Source organism: Marmota monax, unplaced genomic scaffold, assembly GCF_021218885.2.
Source record: "Marmota monax isolate L192 unplaced genomic scaffold, Marmota_monax_Labrador192_F-V1.1 WCK01_AAM20220418_F8-fsc00168, whole genome shotgun sequence".
Classification (NCBI taxonomy): Eukaryota; Metazoa; Chordata; class Mammalia; order Rodentia; family Sciuridae; genus Marmota; species Marmota monax.
Window position 1 is genome coordinate 2,444,866 of NW_026692492.1, and position 6,872 is coordinate 2,451,737.

At 44.2% G+C, this 6,872-nt stretch overlaps 1 pseudogene; it reads left to right on the forward strand.

The window, feature by feature from the left end:
- The first annotated feature begins 6,148 nt into the window (after window positions 1–6,148).
- LOC124092046 (olfactory receptor 2W3-like) lies at window positions 6,149–6,854 on the forward strand (annotated as a pseudogene).
- The last annotated feature ends 18 nt before the right edge of the window (window positions 6,855–6,872 follow it).

Here is a 6,872-nt window from a genome sequence, read left to right on the forward strand (position 1 = left end):
CTTGTTGGAATTGTTTCCATCATTAAGAGTTAGTCTTGTTGGGCACACTGTCACTCACCTATACTTCCAGTGGTCCAAGAGGCTGAGGGAGAAGGATTGCACCCTTACACAGCCTTATCACCTTGTGAGGTCCTGAGCAACTTAGTGAGACACATTGTCAAAATAAAAACTAAATGGTCTGGAAATGATCCTCAGTTGTTGTGCACTCCTGCTCAATCTCCAGTACAAAATAATAAAAAATATAAAAAACAGATTTAGTGTTTTCTCTTTGTTTGCATTATTCTCATCTTCCTAATCGCAATAATTGACAACCTATCCATGATCATTCTCATCCTCCTGGATGTCCATCTCCTCCACATACTCCTCTATTCCATGCTTAGTTGTCTGTCCCTCATTGATCTAAGTTACATCTCCACAAATGTCCCCAAGATGGCTTTGGCTTTCCTATTTCACTGAATGTGGAGTTTAGTGTTTCTTCTTTTTTCTTTAATAAATGGAGACACACTATTCCTGATATCTGTGGCTTTTTTTTTTTTTTTACTGTGTATTGAACTCAGGGGCACTCAGTCACTGATCCACATCCCCAGCCCAATTTTGTTTTATTTAGAGACAAGGTCTCACTGACTAGCTTAGCACTTCAATCTTGCTGAGGCTGGCTTTGAACTGGTGATACTCCCATCTCAGCCTCTGGAGCTTTCGAGATTACAAGCCTGTATGACTGCATCCTGTGAAAATGGGTCTTTTTATAAAGAGATTTATCAACTTTTGTGCTTGTTAAAGCATCATCCCAGGGTTTCATAAACTGACTTCCACACCACTCACAATCAAATCAAGCCTTTATTGAAACACACCAGTGGATACTGACAAGATAGTAAAGCTGTCCCCCTGATCAGCCCTGAACAAGTGCAATGGCACTCCTTATAAGCCTGAAAACCACAAAAGTGACCTTTGGGGGTCTAGCCAATGCAATCAAGCCAGGTTACAGAAGTGGAGGAGTGCAGTCATGTGGAAGGATTCTTAGCCAATCACAATTTGTCCAGTCACCCAGTTACAGAAACAGAGCCCCATTAGGTTGTTGTGTGTTCTTTGTTTTAAAGAGAGAGAGAGAGAGAGAATTATTTAATATTTACTTTTTTAGTTTTTGGTGGACACAACATCTTTATTTTATTTTAATGTGGTGCTGAGGATTGAACCCAAAGCTCCTTGCATGCCAGGTGAGCGTGTTACCATTTGAGCCATATCTCCAGCCCAAGTTCTCGGTTCTGAAAGGTTTCTATAGCAAAAGGAAAAGAACATCTTGCCCTGTCATGACCCTTACAGTTGGCATGGTGTTTTACAAAATGGAGTTAAGAAACAAAATGGAGTCACTCTTGCTTTACTATCACATGCTCACACCACATATGCACTCCATTATCTCTTGCTGCTGATTCAGGACCATCAATCATTTTCTCTGCAATATTTGCACCATGCTGGCTTTGGCTTGAATAAACATCTAGGTCCAAAAGCATAGCCTTGAAGCTCTCACAGAGCCCTCCTGGGACTGGAACTCTGTGAATGTGCAGAGGTCTGTGCACCAAGGCAGCCCTGGGAAGGAGAGTACAAGGGGGTAGGAGGTAAAATACAGAATTCAGATATGAAAATTGATGGGAATGTGCTATGGGGGGAATGTCTGTTTCCTCCAAAACTCAGGTATCATAATCATAACCTGTGTTGATGGTTTTAAGAGATAAAACTTGTGGAAAGTGACTATCATGTCATGAATGTACGGACTCTTCAATTGAATCAGGACCTTTGACAAATGGTTCCTAGTGAGTTTGTTCACCCTCCTCCAAGTGAAGACACAGAAGAAGGCACCATGTTAAACAAGAATGCAGCCCTCACCAGACACTGAATCAGTAGGAATAGGTTTACATTTTATATACGCTTTCTACCTTAAGGTATCTTGGAATTGCAGATTGAATGCACTAAGGTACAATCTCTGCTGTTCTTGTCAGTTGCTTTCCCTGAAAAGGCCCTGAAGGATACTGAATTAATCAGAGGTGCTGAGTGCAGGCCCTGACCACATTCCAGGCTGTAAATGGTGGAGGCAATCAGAATATTGGTGCACTGTTTTTTCACACACACATCTCCTTGGAGAACTTTCGCATCTCTCTGAACTTAGTTTGCTTGAAAGCAAATGTCAGCACTTGCCCATTATATCAGTAATGGCACCACTGACACAACATGCAGACTGAACTCTTCTAATACCCACTGAAGTTAGACCTCAGATGCCAGAAGAAAAACAAACAACACTATCAGCAATTTTCCCAGGAGGTCATAGGATCAGCCCGCTGTCTTTAAGACTCTATGTTTTGTTCTTAGCATCTTTTTATGGAATTGCCAACAATTTTTAATGATTTGGGCAGATTTCTCTCCAAAATTTATGAGGTTTTGGTATGAGGTGTCTGCCACCAAGCTCTTTCATGAGAAAAGAGTCTTATAAACCAATGAAAACATTTGAAGATAGAATGAAGCACACAATTGTGAACAGTTCATTTTAGCAAATGGATTAAAAACATCAATGAAGAGAATTATTTTCTAAAATGCTTCTATAAAATGCAAAAGTTGTCCTGCAAAATGATGAAGCTGGAGTCCCAGCACCAGTCACACATTAAATACACAGTCATTCATGGTCAAGAAATATAGAAAAAAAAAGTTCAACATATCTAACAATTAGAGATATGCAAATTAAAACTACCTTGCCATTCCATCTCACTCCAGTCAGGAGGGAAAATACCAGAAATATAAGTAAGAGTAAATATTGGTGAGAATATGGGGGAAAGATTCACTCATACATTGCTGGTGGGACTTCAGATTGGTGCAACCACTCTGGAAAAGAGTGTGAAGATTCCTCCGAAAATTTGGAAGAGAAACGTAATTTAACCCAATTATTCCACCCCTCAATTTGTAACTAAAAGGAATTAAAATCAGCAAACTACAGTAGCTCAGTCAAATCAATGTTTATAGCAGCTGAATTCATGGTAGCTCTTGTGACCTTCAGCAGACGAATGGATAAAGAAAATGTTACAGACACACACACACACACACACACACACACTCGCAAACACACACACGGGGGGGGGGAGGAAAAAATAAAAGTCCATTGGATTAGACAAAGGAAAATTATGGGATGGGAGGCAGAGGGCATAGAAAAGGGAGTAGACTGAATGGGACAAAATATTTCTATGTTAATATATGACTAGAGACTAGGGTAACTTCACATCATGTACAACCAAAAGCCTGGCTCCTAATAAGTTATACTCCATGTATGTATAATATTTCAAAATGTATTCTAATGTCACGTATATCCAAAAAGAACACCTTTTAAAAAGTGAAAAAAAAAAAACAATACACTCATGAAGCACACATATATGCAAATACTGAAATTACTAAAATTCTCAGGGCAACATGAAAAAAAGGAAATTTTGATGATCTTGGGAGAACAAAAGATGTCTTAGAAATTATACTGAAGGTACAATCAGAACCATTCTTTTTAAATTTTTTTTAAATTTTAATTTTCTGGCATGTAGTATTGAACCTATGGGCACTTAACCACTGATCCACATGCCCAGCTCTTCTTTACATTTGATTTAGAATAAGGTCAAGGGGCTGGGGATGTGGCTCAAGGGGTAGCGCACTCATCTGGCATGCGTGCGGCCCAGGTTCGATCCTCAGCACCACATACAAACAAAGATGTTGTGTCCACCGAAAAAATAAAACTAAAAAATAAATATTAAAAAAAATTCTCTTAAAAAAAATAGAATAAGGTCAAATGTATGCTATGAGGTTATGAAGGCCATAGTAGCAGAAAGGGAAATAGAACAGAGAGGAAGGACAGAGGGACCGCTGGGCAGCAGCACTGTGGAGGCCACTCCAAGGAGGTCCTACCGCAGCCCTGAGGCTCTGAAACATTCTGCACAGACTGAGCAGCAGGGTCAGCCCTGGAGGGAGTCTGCCCAGGTCATCAGGGCAGCAGCAGAGACAAGAGGGCTCCGGAAGCTCAGGCCCCCTGGCAAGTGTGTAGGGAGGAGTGAGGACGCAGACTGTCTGGACCAGGGGAGAGGCCAGTGGGTGTGGCATGAGGCCATGTCCCCTTCTGGAGCTCCCACAGTGGGCTGAGGTTGAGCAGAGAGCTGAGAGGAGGAGTCCAGGGTGGAGAGTGGACAATGGTGAATGAGAAGAGCTGGGGCTTCCATGGCTTTAGCAAAAGACCCCAAACAACTAGGAACCCTTGAGGCCTGGGCCCATCAGCACGAGTGAGTGCTGTTTAGGGACAAGCTGGGGCCTACTGCATCACCTGTGTAACGCCTGGCTCAGGGGCTGTGGCACAGTAGGCTCTCAGCAGATCTGCTGAGTAACTGGACCAAGCACTAGCCTCTGAAGGAAATGAGCACCGTGGATGTCGGGGGCAGCAGGCACCGTGGCCCTAAGTGCTGGATCTGCCCTCTGTACCAGCACCCTCCCTGCCACCAGCTCCTAAACCCCTAAATCACTAGGAGAGGGATTTTTAGAAAAAACAGAATTCACAGCTCAGGGTGGACTTGGAGGTCAGCTGCCCAGCGTGTGGTGGTCAGGGCACCCAGGAGGCTGTCTCCTGCGCAGTCAGCACAAATGCAATCGCTTCTCTTGGGTAAAGCTGTGGGACGAACGTGAGGCAGTCAGTGTCCGGGTCCAGCAGTGCTCACCGGGTCCCACTGTCCCATGGTCTACAGAAGCAAAAATTGCTCTTGACCCCTGTCCAAGCTCTGGGGTGGGCACGTCACAGGCTTTATGTGGGTGTTATTTGAAGTTGTCCCCTTCAGGCTCAGAGTCTGAGCCATGACCTAATGGAGTACAACTACATGACTACTGTTTACTTCCCAGGTTGGAAATTGCACAAGATAATGGTGAATGTGTTATCATAGAAAATGTCTCATTTTTATATGATTTTTAACTTGATTTTATGGTAGATTTTTTAAATATTTTATCTGACATCAGAACAATCTGGATGCTGGGTGAGGAGAGTGATGGACTCCCTAGGGTTGAGGACCCAGGATGCTCCTCTGAGCACTTCTCTGCCTCCTCCAGGTGAAGTTCAATGTGCAGGGTGCATTTTGTGGGGGGTATTTGCTAGGTCATTTCCTCTCCACTATGAGGGGAGAGTCACAGGTGTCAGGACTGTTGGTGCTCCCAGGAGGCTGTGTTTCCTTTTGGGAGTGCGAAGCCTGAGCAGGTAACCTGTACACATGTACCAGAGGCTTAGAATCCTGTCCCCATTGTGTAATTGAGGAGGACACACGTCTCCCACCACAGGGGTGACTAAGGTCAGGGCAAAGGGCCAGGCTCCCTGAGTTCCTCTCGTGCAGTGATGATGCCTGCTGCAGTTTTGCTTTGGTTTCCATTTCTCTTCTTTACACCTGGCACAATGCATGGTCTCTGCTGGTGGAAATGTTGATACATTTTAACTTTTTTATATATTTTTGTATATTAGTAAGTGATAAAATGTCATAATAACTGCACAGATGTTATGCATTCATGACATCCTAGATTTGTGTTTAAAATTTATATATTTAGTCACATGTTCTGTCTTTGATTTTATCAAAAGGTTGCAAGTCTCTAAACATGTTTAATTTACTAAAAAAGATTTCTGTATGAGTGTGCCCTTGTGTTTGAAACCCACGATGTTGAAAGATCAGCTGTATATGGTGTTTCATAAATTTTATCAGGTGGTTGCTTGGAGCCTTCTTTTGTGCCTCTGATTTTGACAGGAGCTCAGAAACTTGTGGCTTGTGAGAGAAGCAAAGGTTGGAATTTGGCAGGTGTGGGTCTTGCCTCTCTGGAATGCCAGAGTACCAGGTGTGAATAAAGATGAAGATGTCAGCCACATTTCCTGTGTGCAGACCACCTCTGCCTCTCTACAGATGACATTTACTTAGCACATGGGTGCCTGTTTCTTTTTCTGGAAGTTGGAGATAATAATAATAACCACAGCAGAGCCTCCACACCACTGTTTATTTATTGTGAGTAAATAAACCCATATTGTGCTCCTTTAAGCCTGGCTAGGAGTCCATGCTCCAGCATCAGCCATTGTCATTACTGGTGTTGACACCTCTCCTCAAGTGCAGTAGAGATGGGTGAGAACAATGGCAACCCCCAGGGCCACTTCCTCCTCCTGGGTTTTTCTGACCACCCTCTACCTGGAGAGGGTCCTCTTTGTGGTCATCCTGGTAGCCCACCTGCTGACTACTGGGCCACACACCATCATCCTGGTGTCGCAGCTGAATCCCCACCTCCACACACCTGTATATTTCTTCCCCATCTCCCCGTCCTTCCTGGACCTCAGCTTCACCACCAGCTCCATCCCCAGCTGCTCCACAACCTGAGTGGCCATGACAATCAGCCATGGAGGTTGCAAAGTCCAGCTCTTCCTGTTCCTGGGCCTTCATGGAGTGGAGTGACTGCTGGTGGCCATCATGGCCTCTGACAGGTTTGTGGCCATCTGCAAGTTTCTGCACTATATGGCATTTATGCATCCACAACTCTGCCTGGTCTTACCTTGGCTCTGTGGTGGCCAACTCTTTGGTCATATCCCCAATGACTTTGCACAACAAGGTGAACCACTTCCTGTCCTGTGTGAGATGCCCACCTGGATCCGCTTGGCCTACATCAGCACTGCTGTGGAGGGCATCGCCTTCACCCTGGCCATGGGCATCTTGCTCTCTCCCTTGGTCTTCATCTTGGTCTTCTGTGGCCACATCATCAGAGCTGTGTTCAGAATCCAGTCATCCTCAGGAAGACAGAGAATCTTCAACCCCTGTTTTTGCCAACTGTCCTAGCTGGTGAGCTAATGCTGG